Raw genomic sequence first — 13,474 nt, forward strand, 5'->3', positions numbered from 1 at the left:
TTGCTTCTGCATGTACCTACAGTGCTGCCACAGTAGAGCAAAAATGCAGCCCATGTGAGTCTGAAATTAGTGCCTGCAGTATTTTTGTGTTATAGAAATGAAAATGCAGTAAGATTCTCACTATATCTGCTACCAAGTTTGAAGAGAGAAAGAACCCTTAATGTTAAAATTTATATGTCTGTATTTATGAGTTATGTTTTTTGCCACAGTGCCTTATATAAAAAAATAAGATGGGTGCCTAAGATTAATACTTGCAACTAATGAAATCTGAAGAATTCTAAACATGATTCAGGAAGAATTGTATTTATGGTTTGTATGTAGTTTCAAATAACTCATCTCCTGCACCTCATATATTTGTTCTTCAGACAGCTGTTAAGAAGACTTAATGCTGCTTTCTGCTTTAATCATATTTCCCCTTGCAGTCACAAATTAGTTTAAGTTTTGCAAATAAGTAATCCAATAAGCTTTGGGGAGCTTCCAAGTACTAACACTAGCTGAGGTATTGTTCTTGTAAAAAAATAAGAGTTTATAATTAATATGAAATCATGTCTTCTTTTCCACTTTGAGGATGAACAAACAGATTTGGACAAAAGAAAACTTCTTTCTTTTGAAGCTTTCTGCTAGGTTCAAAAGACACACTTGGGAGTTTGAGATGTCCAGATGCAGTCCTTTGGCCTCTCTCCCTCCTGGTGCAGAGATGGGAGAACCCTAGCTGTTCCATTTGTTCTGGTGAGTCCTTGCTTGAAACAACTCTGAAATAGACAGAGTTTCAGGGTGAAATGCTGGAATAGGAAACAGACATGAGAAAGAGGGAGTATTGGGATAAAGAACCTGGAGTAAATAAGGAGGTAGAGGGGAGAATGAAAGCCATCAAGCTGTATCAGCTGAATCTCCTGATTGCAGGCATCCCCTGATGGACCAATTACTTCATCTCAGCAGCAGGAGACAGACATTTTCTGTGGATCCCAGGCTAGTAATGCTTTAATGTTACCGAAACTTGTCAGGTGGCTGCACATAGCACAGCTGTGTTCAGAGATACGATTTCTGCCTAACAGTGATTGAAAACCAGTCATCCATGGAAGATGTGGTACAGAAACAGACCAGGTAAGCCTTCTTTGACAAGCAAAGCAGTTTGCAAGAGGTGAGCAAATTCTGATTTCTGTATTTGCTGGGAGGCTGAGGGAAGGGAGAAACACTGTCTATGCCTGTACTAGAAAATAATTGAGTCTGGGGCCTCTATGTCTAGCTCTGAGGCCAAATGCAAATGGCATGGCACATCGTGGTAACTGCACACCAAATATCACACCAAAGCAAGACAGTTATACCTAAACCTTCTCATGGAGCAGTCCTTGTCTTCTGTTGTCCTTCAACTGTGCCTGACATTGTCTGGGAAAGTGATAAGTTGGCGCGGGCCAGAACCCACACGTGTGAGAGAGCAAGAGCCAGAAGATATGCAGCAGATGTCTATAGGTGTGTGCTCAGCCTGTGCCCTAGCCATTTCTTGATACACTTATACAGAGATTTTCAGCAAGTTTTGTGACTGCTGGGATCTTATCTCCTTAGTGATGGTATCAAATGTGTGTTGTCTGTTGCCTTGATTACATGCCCTGAAATATAGACTTGCTATCAAAAATGTATCTAAGTGCTTACATCATTGAAGCGTGGGGAGTATTCTCCTATGCATGGACAGATGTGGACAGTAGAAAACTTACTTTAATTATCTTGCTAGCTTGTTACACCTGTTTCATCTAGGTTGTTTGCAACATTTATAAGAAGTGAAAAAATTACTTATATACAGGGTGCCTGTAGAATAGCAGTATATTTATTTATAGCGGTTTTAGTGAAGGGAGTGTTTTGCCTAATTAAAAGCAGCTCCCATGTGATGTTAGATAAAGACATGTGGAGCTCTAAGAAGTATATATCCTCCTGGCTCATAAATCTACACTATCGACTCATAGGTCCAATTGCAGTGGCTAGAATGTAGTTCTGCAACCTCTGTTTAGTTGAAGCATTTTGTGAAATTTATTTTGCAAGGTAGTAGAATTGAACACTTTAATGCATACTTATTTTGTATGCATTACTTGATAAGAACTTTTAAGTGTCAGTTATGGTAAAGCAACTGTTAATTGCCGCCTTTCAAACTTTTTAGTTAGAAAGCAAATTTCTACAAACAATGGATTACTAAACGGCTAAGCATTGACATTACTTCAACGTGATCTCAGAGAGAAGTAATGTATACCACAACTCTATAAAACTGCAGAACACTGAGACAAGAGACATCCTCCTCCCTTTTTGTGTGCCCTTTGTTCACAAAGCGAACTTTTGTTTTGACCTGATCTGGAAAGTTTTAGGAACATTCTTATTGAAAAAGACCTGTTTTACAAGCCCTTTAGAGTGTTTTTGGAAACTCAGGAAAATATGAATTGTTGGAAAATACTTTAAAATGTTTTATTTCATAAATATTTAGAAATAGAAGAGCTTCTAGGGTATGTTTATTTGTAGTTTAACAGACAGTTTCTATAAATATTTGGGTGGTTAATTTATAAATAAAGTCACCTGATAGTATTGTTGGTTTCCAAATAAGAAACCTCAGTTGAGGCTGTTTATTTAAATTGTGCTATAAATACTTATATAGCAATGTGAAAAAGTTTAGCTAACAAAAAGAAGAGTGGCTTCTCTAAAAATTGTTAAAAATAGGAAATAGTGGTTTGTATGTCAAAAGTAAATGTTTTCAACAGTTTAACCATAAAAAAGAAACATGTTTGCAACTACGAAACTGAACTATCATTACCTACCCAAGGCTTATCTCAGGAATGAACAGAATATAACAAATTACATTTCTGAACTGTAAATACCACATGATAAGTCAAAACTTGTGTACAGATTGTATACTAAGAACCAGAAGGGTGATATTAGCTGTAATCCATCAAGGTCAGAGCTACCTGTGGTTCCCTCTTGACTGCTTTCTGGCTTCATTAGCTAAACAGTGGCCCAGTTCTGAAGACACAGTGTTACCTTTTCCCTGGAAATCCCTGGAGTCTGTGGTTATGGCCCTCTTCTTGAGCATGGAAGCTGGGAGTCTGAACCAAGGTCTTGCTGTTCTTGGGCTAGTAATATAGGCTATTATGTAAAATGTGGAGGATGCTGATTTTACCATCTTTTCATACAATATCTATACTCAGAGGAGAGTAACATATTTGTATGATTGCACAGACAGATGTGCATATCTCTTCTGTTCCTTATAAACCAGTATTCACACCTCCATGTTTTGCTCATGGAAGAAGAAAGGTAGTCACCTAGAGCAGTCTGGTTTGCCCATACAAGGGCTTAGCTTCGTGCACAAGAATACCCAGTTTAGTTGGTCTGAGTTGTCCTCCCCAGGTTTCAGAGGCTGTATCTAAATGATGTGATAGAAAAGCTCTTCCTAGCAGTCATCTCAAGGTGGGTAATATGGTCACACCTTATGTCCTGAGATGAGACCTGGTGATACACGCTTTTAGTTAACTCATTGAAGAAAACCAAGCACACAGATAAGGCAGGAGCCCTAGTGAGCTCCATTAAGGCCCAGTAACTGCACTCTCCTGTTGCTTTAGATGTAGTCACGTGTCACCTCTTCCCAATGACTATACAGGGACCTTAGAATGCTAATCTCAGAAGTAGTAGCTCCAGAACCACTGTGTATATTCTATGTCCCAGAAGTCGGGCATCCTTAAATTGTTACACATTAGTTTCATGATTTTGATTTTCTTCTCTCTGTTACAAGTCATTTTTTGCACGAGTTTATATTCTGGATGTGGCCGTATCTGTGCGCTGTGGAGCTATCCAGTTGTATTAAGGCATAACCAGCCTTGAAGCTGGTACCTATGTTAATATCATTGACTGTGGGTACAGTTTATACTCAGTATTTTTAGGAAAACAAAATCTCCACTTGGCAAAAACAAAAGCACTATGAAAGAGATTTGCACTGTCAACAGATATGGTGAATATCTCAGAGGTGGTCCAGCAATGCTTCTTCTTTCATGCAACACAAGTCCTATGCAACCAAAAAATGTTTCTACCCTGAGATGATCCCCCTACAGCAAATTAACCCAGTTTTGTGGATAAAGTCCATTGGCGAGGAGTGCAACATTGCTGGTCAAAAACAGGGTCAGGATTCAATCCAGTGTTCACCATTTCCACAGCAGCCATATACTGGTTTTTTTTTCACATTCATGGCATTGGACCAAGCTCATAATAGGGTCAGTGTAGCATGGTTTAGCTATAAGCCACCTAATCTTCCCCCCCCCACCCCCCCCACCCCCCCTTAGTGGGCTTGAGATATATCGGGGCAGCTAACTGAAAACAGTAAATGAGAGAAAGCTTCTTAAGACACAAATGAAGAGTGACACAATCCAAGGTAAACCTGTCTTTTCACTTCTGTAGCCAGAAACACAATGCTCTGCTAAGATTCCATTTTTATTTTATTGCTTAAATATGCAGTGTCAGTGCTTACATAATGTTTTTAACTTTTCATTCTCACAATGGGGATTTCATGCCTTGTGTATAATTGAAATGTGTAAAATTACTATGAAATCTTACTGAAGCATATGCTGATTTTAGTGTGCATGGTATTTTTATTTTTCTACTGAGAAAGAAAATGAAAAGCAGTAGTGTTAGTACAAACACTTAGGTTTCATACTAAAGCTGGTAATCTATGCTATCTATCCCTCATTTATGGAAGACTGTCAGTAGTCTAGTTTATTATTTGTGCTATAGAAAATCTTTACAATATATTTTGGTATTCAGATTAGATGTTATCATGGTTTATATTACTAACAAATCTGAAGTACCAGCTTTGACTTTCTGACCCAGCATCCCAGAAATGGGAATGAATATACTCTTGAATGTCTGTGCACCATACCATAGCATAGATCATACATTCTGTGGGTGGAAATCTGGATGTAGCTTCAAATATGGGTACAACTCACCCCATAATTTAGTTATGGCTACACTCAAATGCTGTCAGCTCCTATTATTTTGCATGGCTGCTGTGTCTGCAGTCCTTTTGGGATGCTGCATCTTCTCTTCATTGTGTTCCAGGAAGGGCAGCAGATTTCAAGGGGAGCTGAGGACCATCATAGGTAGCATCAGGAGGACTAGCCACAAGGTGTGGCATGTCAAAACATTCTGAAACATAGGGAGGAAGAAAGTGCTGTGAAGAAAGTTATGGAGGTACATGACAGTGAATGGGAGAAAACATCAAGTGTATCGTTTGTGAAAGTGGTTGGGAAACAAGAAGGTAACACTGAAAGCTAGCTGAAGGAACATATTAAGAAAAAGAAATTAGGTGAGAAAAAGGGAAACCAAATCTGCATGCCTCAGGTATCACTGAGGATCTGCTGCAAGATGTTTTGAAGTTCATGAATATTATTTAACTGGGCCTTTAATGAGAAAATACAGAATTCAGGTAAGCATTTTCCTTGGACCCCTTAGTCTTGGTTTCAAATGGCTGGCAAAGAAGAAGCCATGTATGTTAAAATTTGATAGAATTACTGGTAGGACATGAGGTATGAGAAGCAAATATGAAGGCTTTCAGGAAGAGCCCTTGGTTTTTGGTGAGTTTTAACTGAGGAAAATAAATGGTGAAATAAGTTTTAGTTAAACAGAAATGGAATTGGAGAAATATGAAGTAATTTTGGATACAAAAAGGCCGAAGGGTGAAGTTTAGTCTAATTTCCTTTGATTTAAGGGCAAGAGTATTTGCTCAAATAAACTAAAATGATCTTTTTATATCCTTGATTCTGGATTTATATAATTTATGTTTCACTTGTACACATTGTTTCCAAGTAAATTAGGTTATTTAACTTTGAGATTGCAGACATTTAAATCATGATTTATTTAGGTTGCCTTATGCATACATAACAAATTTTATATCTTTATTGTGCTAAAATGAGGACTAGGCTGTGCACTGTGGGCTTCAGTTTAATGAAGTTCAGTGGCAGAGTCTGGGAAGCATTCAGATCACTGGGGAAAAGGATAAGGAATCACAAGGTAAAAGCAAGCAAGTTCTCACAAAAGTTTCATTTACAGATAGATGTAATGTGAATGGCTGATTCCTCTGAGGTTTACCTATTTTTTCTAGCTACACAACATGCTACCATTTAGGCTGGATGTATGAAGATTTTTTCTTAAAGATTATATGTGAATTAATCCTTTTTGACTCTTTTTAACCAGAGAGGACACAACTAATTCTGTGATGATAACTGAGGGGACTACATTTATGCCATTTTCAATGCATCTTTTTAACTTTCACTATATAATTATCAGCAGTATTCCATTGTACCCTTGGATCACTAAGAACAAAATACAGCCAATACCATAGGAACACTATTACCCCTGTAGCTTTAATGTTTTAATTATCGCATTAATACATTTTTAACGTATGCAGATCAAGACTTACCCATTTTTGCTGAGAAAGTATTTTGAATATACTAATATTAGAGTGACTTTTTAATTTCAAGACTAGTCATAGAATCATAGAATAGTTTGGATTAAAAGGGACCATTAAAGATTTCCTAGTCTAACTCCCTTGCTGTGTGCAGGGACATCTTTCGCTAGATCAGATTGCTCAAAGCTCCATCCAACCTGACCTTGAACACTTCCAATGACAGGACAGCCACAACTGCTCTGGGCAACCTGTGCCAGTGTCTTGTCACCCTTGTTGTAAAAAATTTTCTTTATCTCCGGTCTAAATCTACCTTTTTTTAGTTTAGAACTGTTGCCCCTTGTCCTGTCACTGCAGGCCCTGGTAAAACTTCTGTCCTAATCCTTCTTATAAGCTCCCTTTAAATATTGAAAGGCCACAATAAGATGCCCCTGAGGGCTTCTCCTCTTCAGGCTGAACAACCCAACTCTCTCAGCCTTTCTTCGTAAGAGAGGTGTTCCAGCCCTCTGACCATTTTTGTAGCCCTCTTCTGGACCCACCCCAGCAGGTCCATGTCTTTCCTGTACTGGGGACCCCAGAGCTGAACACAGTGCTCCAGGTGGGGTCTTACCAGAGCAGAATAAAGGGGCAGAATCACCTCCCTTGACCTGCTGGCCATGCTTCTTTTTATGCAGCTCAGGATACAATCAGCCTTCTGGGCTGCAAGCGCCCATGGCCAGCTGATATTCAGCCAGATGTTGACCAACACCCCCAGGTCCTTCCCAAAGAGGGGTTTCCAGACAGATTGGATGACCTTATGGTATTGCACCAGAAAAAAACAATTCCTTCACCTTTGAGTAGGTGACCCGCAGAACTTCAGTTGTTTCACCAAAAGGTGAAAAATTTTAATGAAGCAGTGTTCTTGCTGGAAACTGAAGCTTTATTGGAACTGAATCTTTCAATTGGAACATGTCTATTTCAAAACAGGAAGAGGCTGAAAAACCAATTTGAACATTTTTTCTTATTTTGTTAACACTGAGTGTTTTATTTTGGATTCTATATTTTCCATTTGTTTCATTCTGGTTAGTGTATTACATTATATTTGTTGTGTCATACATATTTTTGACAATAAAAACAAATGCTTTCTGTGATTTTTTTCTGGAACTTTTTGTATAAAACTACTTTGGTTTTCATTCCACTACAGTTTACAAAGAGATGTTCTTTTTAATATATTAGAATTTTCACCTTCTGATCATTTAAATAAATTCTCAGCTCACTGGGTTCTTGAGCCTGATTAATATTGGGCTGTATGTAATTTCAGTGAAGACAGATCTTTGTATACTTTCACTTTGGAGTCTTGTCTTGTTTGCTCCCCATTTTTCTATTTATGGTCAGTGTACCTGAGTAGTTGTATTTTTCCCTACTAGACACTTGCAGTAAAGGCAGCCTACTTGAATATGTATATATATATATATGAATGTGTATGCATATGCACTACTCCAGCCCTCTAACAGGCATAGGGTGTGTATGTGGGGGTGTGTGGGGGTGTGTGTGTGGGTGTGTGTGTGGGGGGGTGTGTGTGGGGGGGTGTGGGTGTGTGGGTGGGTGTTTATTTTCATAGCTTGTTCCTTGCAGTGAGTGACCTGCAGGCTATGATCTGGTTTTGGGTTAAATTGGCTCCTTCTTATCTTTATATTAGTCTGTTCCTATAAAGGATTCAATAACAAGGCTTCTGTCATAATATTATGACAGTAAATTTTTTGGAGATTTTTGTTATTTAGCATAAACATAAGACCAGGCATTATAAAATTGATAAAAATCAGGTAATAATTTGATAAAAAGTTTAGTAGTCCTGCATGATGTTCTGAAATACTTTTGCATTTCTACAAAAATTACTTTCTTTTGTCTATGTCTCTGGCATGGACTCATAGTTCTGAGATACAGAGTGCAGTATTTGCACTCTTCCTGCATTTGGCTATGTCAGCATAGGAATCCCATCAAAGTTAAAGACAAAACCTTTTCTTTCTTGCTTCTGAATGCTTTTGCTTGCAAAACTGGATTTTGCACTGGGTTTCTCTGTAATATTCCTTTCACATGAAGGAAAAACATGAGAAGTTTGCTCCTTTCAGCTAGGACAAGCCTCCCATGGTGGTTTGGGGTTTTTTTGGTGGGTTTTTTTTTTTTTTTTTCCATAGCGCACACAGCTTTGCCCCTCAAAGGAATGACATTTATTCTTTAAGATCTGCTTTTGTCCTAATGCCCCTCTCACTGATTTTCAGGGAGCCATAGGAGTAGGGCTGCTCTATGAGCTGGGATAAGTCAGGAGCTGAGGGTGGCCCCAGCATGGGCAGTGCCCCCACTGAAGCAGTGCAATTGGGAAAGGATTGAGCATGGTAGGCAGAGCATAGGTGGTGACAGAAGGGTGCATTGACAGCCCCTGGGATGGCGAGTAGTGCACCAGATCCAGAGTCCACCTAGGGCTCCAGTCTGAAACAAACAGAGAATGGGCAAGAGGCAAAGCCATGGTGTAGGTCAGAGGCCTATCCAGGAGGCAGGACCAGAGACCTGTGCTCCTACAGGGCTGCTGGAGCAGGGATTGAAAGCTCTGGGATGAACAAAAATGGGGCCCTGGGCCACGGGCAGAGTGGCAGAGGTCCCTGGGGATGCTGGGAAGGGATGATGAAGCCCATGAATGATTCCAGGGCCCTAACACTTTTACGGAGAGATCCTGAATTCTTGTTTCAAGGACAGCGTGTATCTCTGGAGATATATCCCCAGTTCAGTATGTGGCGCTCAGCTTCCATTACTGGAATCTGCATGTGAATTAAAAGACTAGTTTTGCTGGTAGAAAGATGAGATCTGATCTGTTGAGATATCAGATAATGGAATCTAAAGCTACATTAAAATTTTTATTATAAGATTTCACACCAGGTGTTTCACAGTCTCCTCTGGGAAATAAAACTTTATTGAACCCTGGAAAAAGGTGCTGCCATTGATTTTGTTAAGATTAATCTAAAACTCAAAAATTATCTGTCTTATACCTTTCATGTAGAAAGTTGAAGAGAATTTCACCCCCACCCCCTATTTTCAGCTGTCTTACTTCAGATAAATATAGGTATCTAAGCAGTTATCTATAACAACTTCATATAGCAGCCTTCTTTTGATTTTGAGTTATCTCAAGAATTTTGTTCCCAGGTGATTCATTTTAGTGTAAGGAAGAATACTTTATTTAGAGCTATCTAAAAGTGAAAGGTCTAGATTAGTCATCTAGACACTCTCTAGAGTCACTGAGAGGGACAAACATCTGAAAAGTGACTTAATCTAATTTATTTCAAATATCAGAGCTATGGTGGGCTAAATCATCCTTGTGATAATGTCTCACTCCTGTAACTGTGAATAGTGTAAATGATAATTTATGGAAAAAATATATTTTTAAATGCATAAACTTATATAAGATAGAAGATAAAGAATTTTTCAGTTTGAAATATAGGTGTTTAAACTGTATTCCTCCATATCTACTTATATGTCGGACAGTCCTGGAGCCACTTGGAATAGAATATATTTTACTATAGTGTACCCTTTCAATTTTTTTTGTTTCTTTGTTTGGAAAAAAATATCATTCTAGTAATTTTATGTACTCATGTCTGAGGCATATGAGAAAAAAATACTGTATATGCTACAAGTATAACTGAGGTTTTAGCTGAATTCTCTTGAATCTTTTTCAGCCCCCTTCCCAAATAAATTTCCTACTAGGGTAACCTACAAAATTGCATAACAGCACTCGCAAATCAAAAGAGACAAGGCAAATGGAAAAACGCACTTCAGTAAGAATAGCTGGACCTATGTTATATTATGAAATATGATAAAATGTTGTGCATTTTTAAAGAAAGTTGCATTACATTCCTTTATATTCTTCCACTGTACGCTATCGTTGCCACTTTAAAATTAGAAATCACCCTTCGGTGGTTCTGATTCAAGTAACATGATTTGTTTGTGCTTGCTACAAACGAGCCCTTAGCTATCAAACTAATGGGCCTAAGTGTACATTTAAGTACTTAAATCATCATGCCTAAATGCAGATTTCTAACTTTAACCATAAAATTGAAAACTGGTTTCCTTAAAATATATTTTACGTCAGACTCATAGTTTACAATATGCTTCAGATTTAATAAAAATGGTATTTTAAAATGCTGTCTTTTGGATGTAATCTCTCACATACATTGTTGTGCATAAATATGAATTGACAGTTATGCATAATAATACTTTTGAGAGGCCAGAATATATGTTATTCATGGCTATCATGATCCATTCATGTATAGCAAAGTTTTGCGCTTACTCGATAGTTTAGTGTTGCAGCTTTTGCATTTAATGAAAGCTGAGATGGGTGGTTTCTCAGCCTGCTGTTTGATATAATAAAGCATTCATAATTCAGCGCTAAAGAGCTGAGATGATGCTTTCCTTTTCATTTCTCCTTTGTTCTGAGTATGATGGTACTGAGCACACACAATTCCAAATATATTGTGCTTGGGTCATCAGTAGTTATGCGATAAAGTCTGCAGAGCTAGCTTCTCTAGCTTTTACAGTTCAGTGATGTTGCATCAGAGCTATAAAAGATGCCACAAACCCAAACATATGCTCTCTATTTTTGATAAGGCAGAGGGACACCCAAGTTAAGATCCTCTGCAGTCCGGACAAGGTCTTCATTGCATCTCAAGACTCTGAATCCAATGCAGATGAGGAACATGTGTGGGACCCTGCATTGCTACCAGATATTCAGTGGTGGAGCATTTTCACTCTCAAAGTATGTTAATCCTAGTTAGAACAACTTCCAGTGATATTAGCCAAGAATGGAAAGCAGCTCACATAATATTACACAACAGCCTTTAAAGGGGTTCTTTTTAGGACTTGGGTTTGATCCACTTGATAAAGTGGCAACAAGCTGACCAAAGACATTTCTGTGTTTGTTTCCAGTCTCTTGATGTTTCAATTTTCTATGACCACTTCATCTCCAAGACTTTTTTTAGGTAGCAAACCATCCGTTTCATATAGTACTTAACTCCTTAACTGATTACTAGCTCTTGTTGACCAGCAAGGTAGTTCTGGGCCTCGCACCACCCTCCACGTTTATCAGTGTGTCAGCTAATGACTTGGTTCCTGCTTTTCAGTCTCCTGCTGAAACAACCGCCTTGTGGCTTTCATAGCTGCTACTACTGCAACAGTTACATTTTTACTAAGAAACTGTAGATTGGATAGAGGCAGGAAAAAAAGGAATAATGCATGTACTTTGCACTGTGCTGCTTTTTCTTCCCAGGAAATCCAAGCTTTCTGGTTTTCAGGCAATTGATCCTTTACTAGCATGTTACTCATGCTAAAAAATGTCCATGTAAAGAAAATAAGGCATTGCATTGATTAAGGCAAGCCATTTGCTTTAATAATGTTGCTTCTGTTTTGTAGCACAGGAAATATCTTCATCTTGGAAAATCAAAACTAAAGTTCAGCATAGACAATGAAGGATATATTGTGACCATCCTTACTGAGTAGTCCCTCTGCACAAATGTGTAAACTACCTGGAATAAAAATTGGAAAATATCACAACACAATATTGCATCAAACCATTTTGTTTACCTGAAATTATTAATTTTCAAGTATTTTTTGTCTTAAAGAAGCTGAATTTACCTATGTTGATATATTATGCCAAAATATTAAAATATTTAGTCTGAAGATACTTTTTTTGAGTCATAACTTCTCCCTGGTAATGAATTTTCAAGTCATTGTAGCTACTCCAAACAGTTTATTTAATCCATGTACAGTATGTCTACAAAAATGCCCTTCAGGTTCAATTAGATGGCAGTTTTTCCAAACACTCATCTTCTGAGTTCTATTTTTATGTCCTATTGCAGATTTCCCACATCTAGGTTTATTCCGTCTGATTTTAGACTCTTATCTGAAGTACTTGTTGGGAATGTGACATGTAATTAACCATATAGTCTTCCTGTGTGTCAAAAAAAAAAATAAATCTAAAAATGAGGAACATAGAGTGCAGAATAGTCTGTAACTATCTGCTTTTCCGTTTGCAAAAAAAATCCAGGCTAACTGAGCTCCTAGCTTTGAGACCTCAATCTCTATACAGGACAAGGAAAGCTTGCTTTAAATGTCACTGTTTTGAGCAAGAGAACTATGGTATCTGGGAATAAAGGAAATAAATAACTTTTGAAAGGTTTGTTTTTATATTTCCATACTTAGGAACACTGTATAGTGCTTGAGAGATTGCTTACTTTGATGAACTTTGTATATTTCATCTTAATTACTCAGCCTTTATGTTTATTAAATATGAGATAAAGATAGAGATCTTTAATGTTGGTGAACAAAAGTAAAGTTACGGCTTCAAGATGGCTATCTAGATATGCATGGAAAAGAAGGATCTATTGGTAGTTGCAGAGCATGGTTGGTTGGGTTATACAAGTGGATGATATTACATCATCTTTGAGATCCTACCTTTTCTGTCCAAACATTGCAATTAATTACATAGCAAAAGAGTTAGATTCAAATTGATTATTTTTTTTGCTTTTTTAATGAAAAGCTGGCCTTTATGCTTTAACGCATTATAAAGAAAAGAAACTGAGAAAAAGGAAGAGACATAAGCTCTATAAGAGTCATATTTCCATTCTAATCTTGGCAATCAGATGTACAAAGGTTGAACCTGTGGAAAATTTTCCACTTCCTTTAGAAGACATCTCACTTATCCTTCTATCAAGAGAGAAAACAAGAGATAGTGACTTCATCTTCCTGTTGTTAAAAAAATGAAATGTCTTGGAAAAACTTTGTGAAAACCTAATTCCATGATATACTGATAGAAATCCTCTTTAAATCTGTTCGTTGAAGTTGTCAGCTCTATATTCCTAGTGTCTCTACATCTTTTCCTTTATCCATCCTTTTATCAGCCCAGGTTTGTGGATTGCCATTGGAAACCAGCGTTTGTCATCTTCAGTCTAAGTTCACTATTATTTTCCCTTTTTTTCCTCTAAATGACATATTGTAAAGTTTTATTTGATCTCCTATTGGCTATCTGTT

The sequence above is a fragment of the Falco cherrug genome, chromosome 2, assembly GCF_023634085.1.
Source record: "Falco cherrug isolate bFalChe1 chromosome 2, bFalChe1.pri, whole genome shotgun sequence".
Taxonomy (NCBI): domain Eukaryota; kingdom Metazoa; phylum Chordata; class Aves; order Falconiformes; family Falconidae; genus Falco; species Falco cherrug.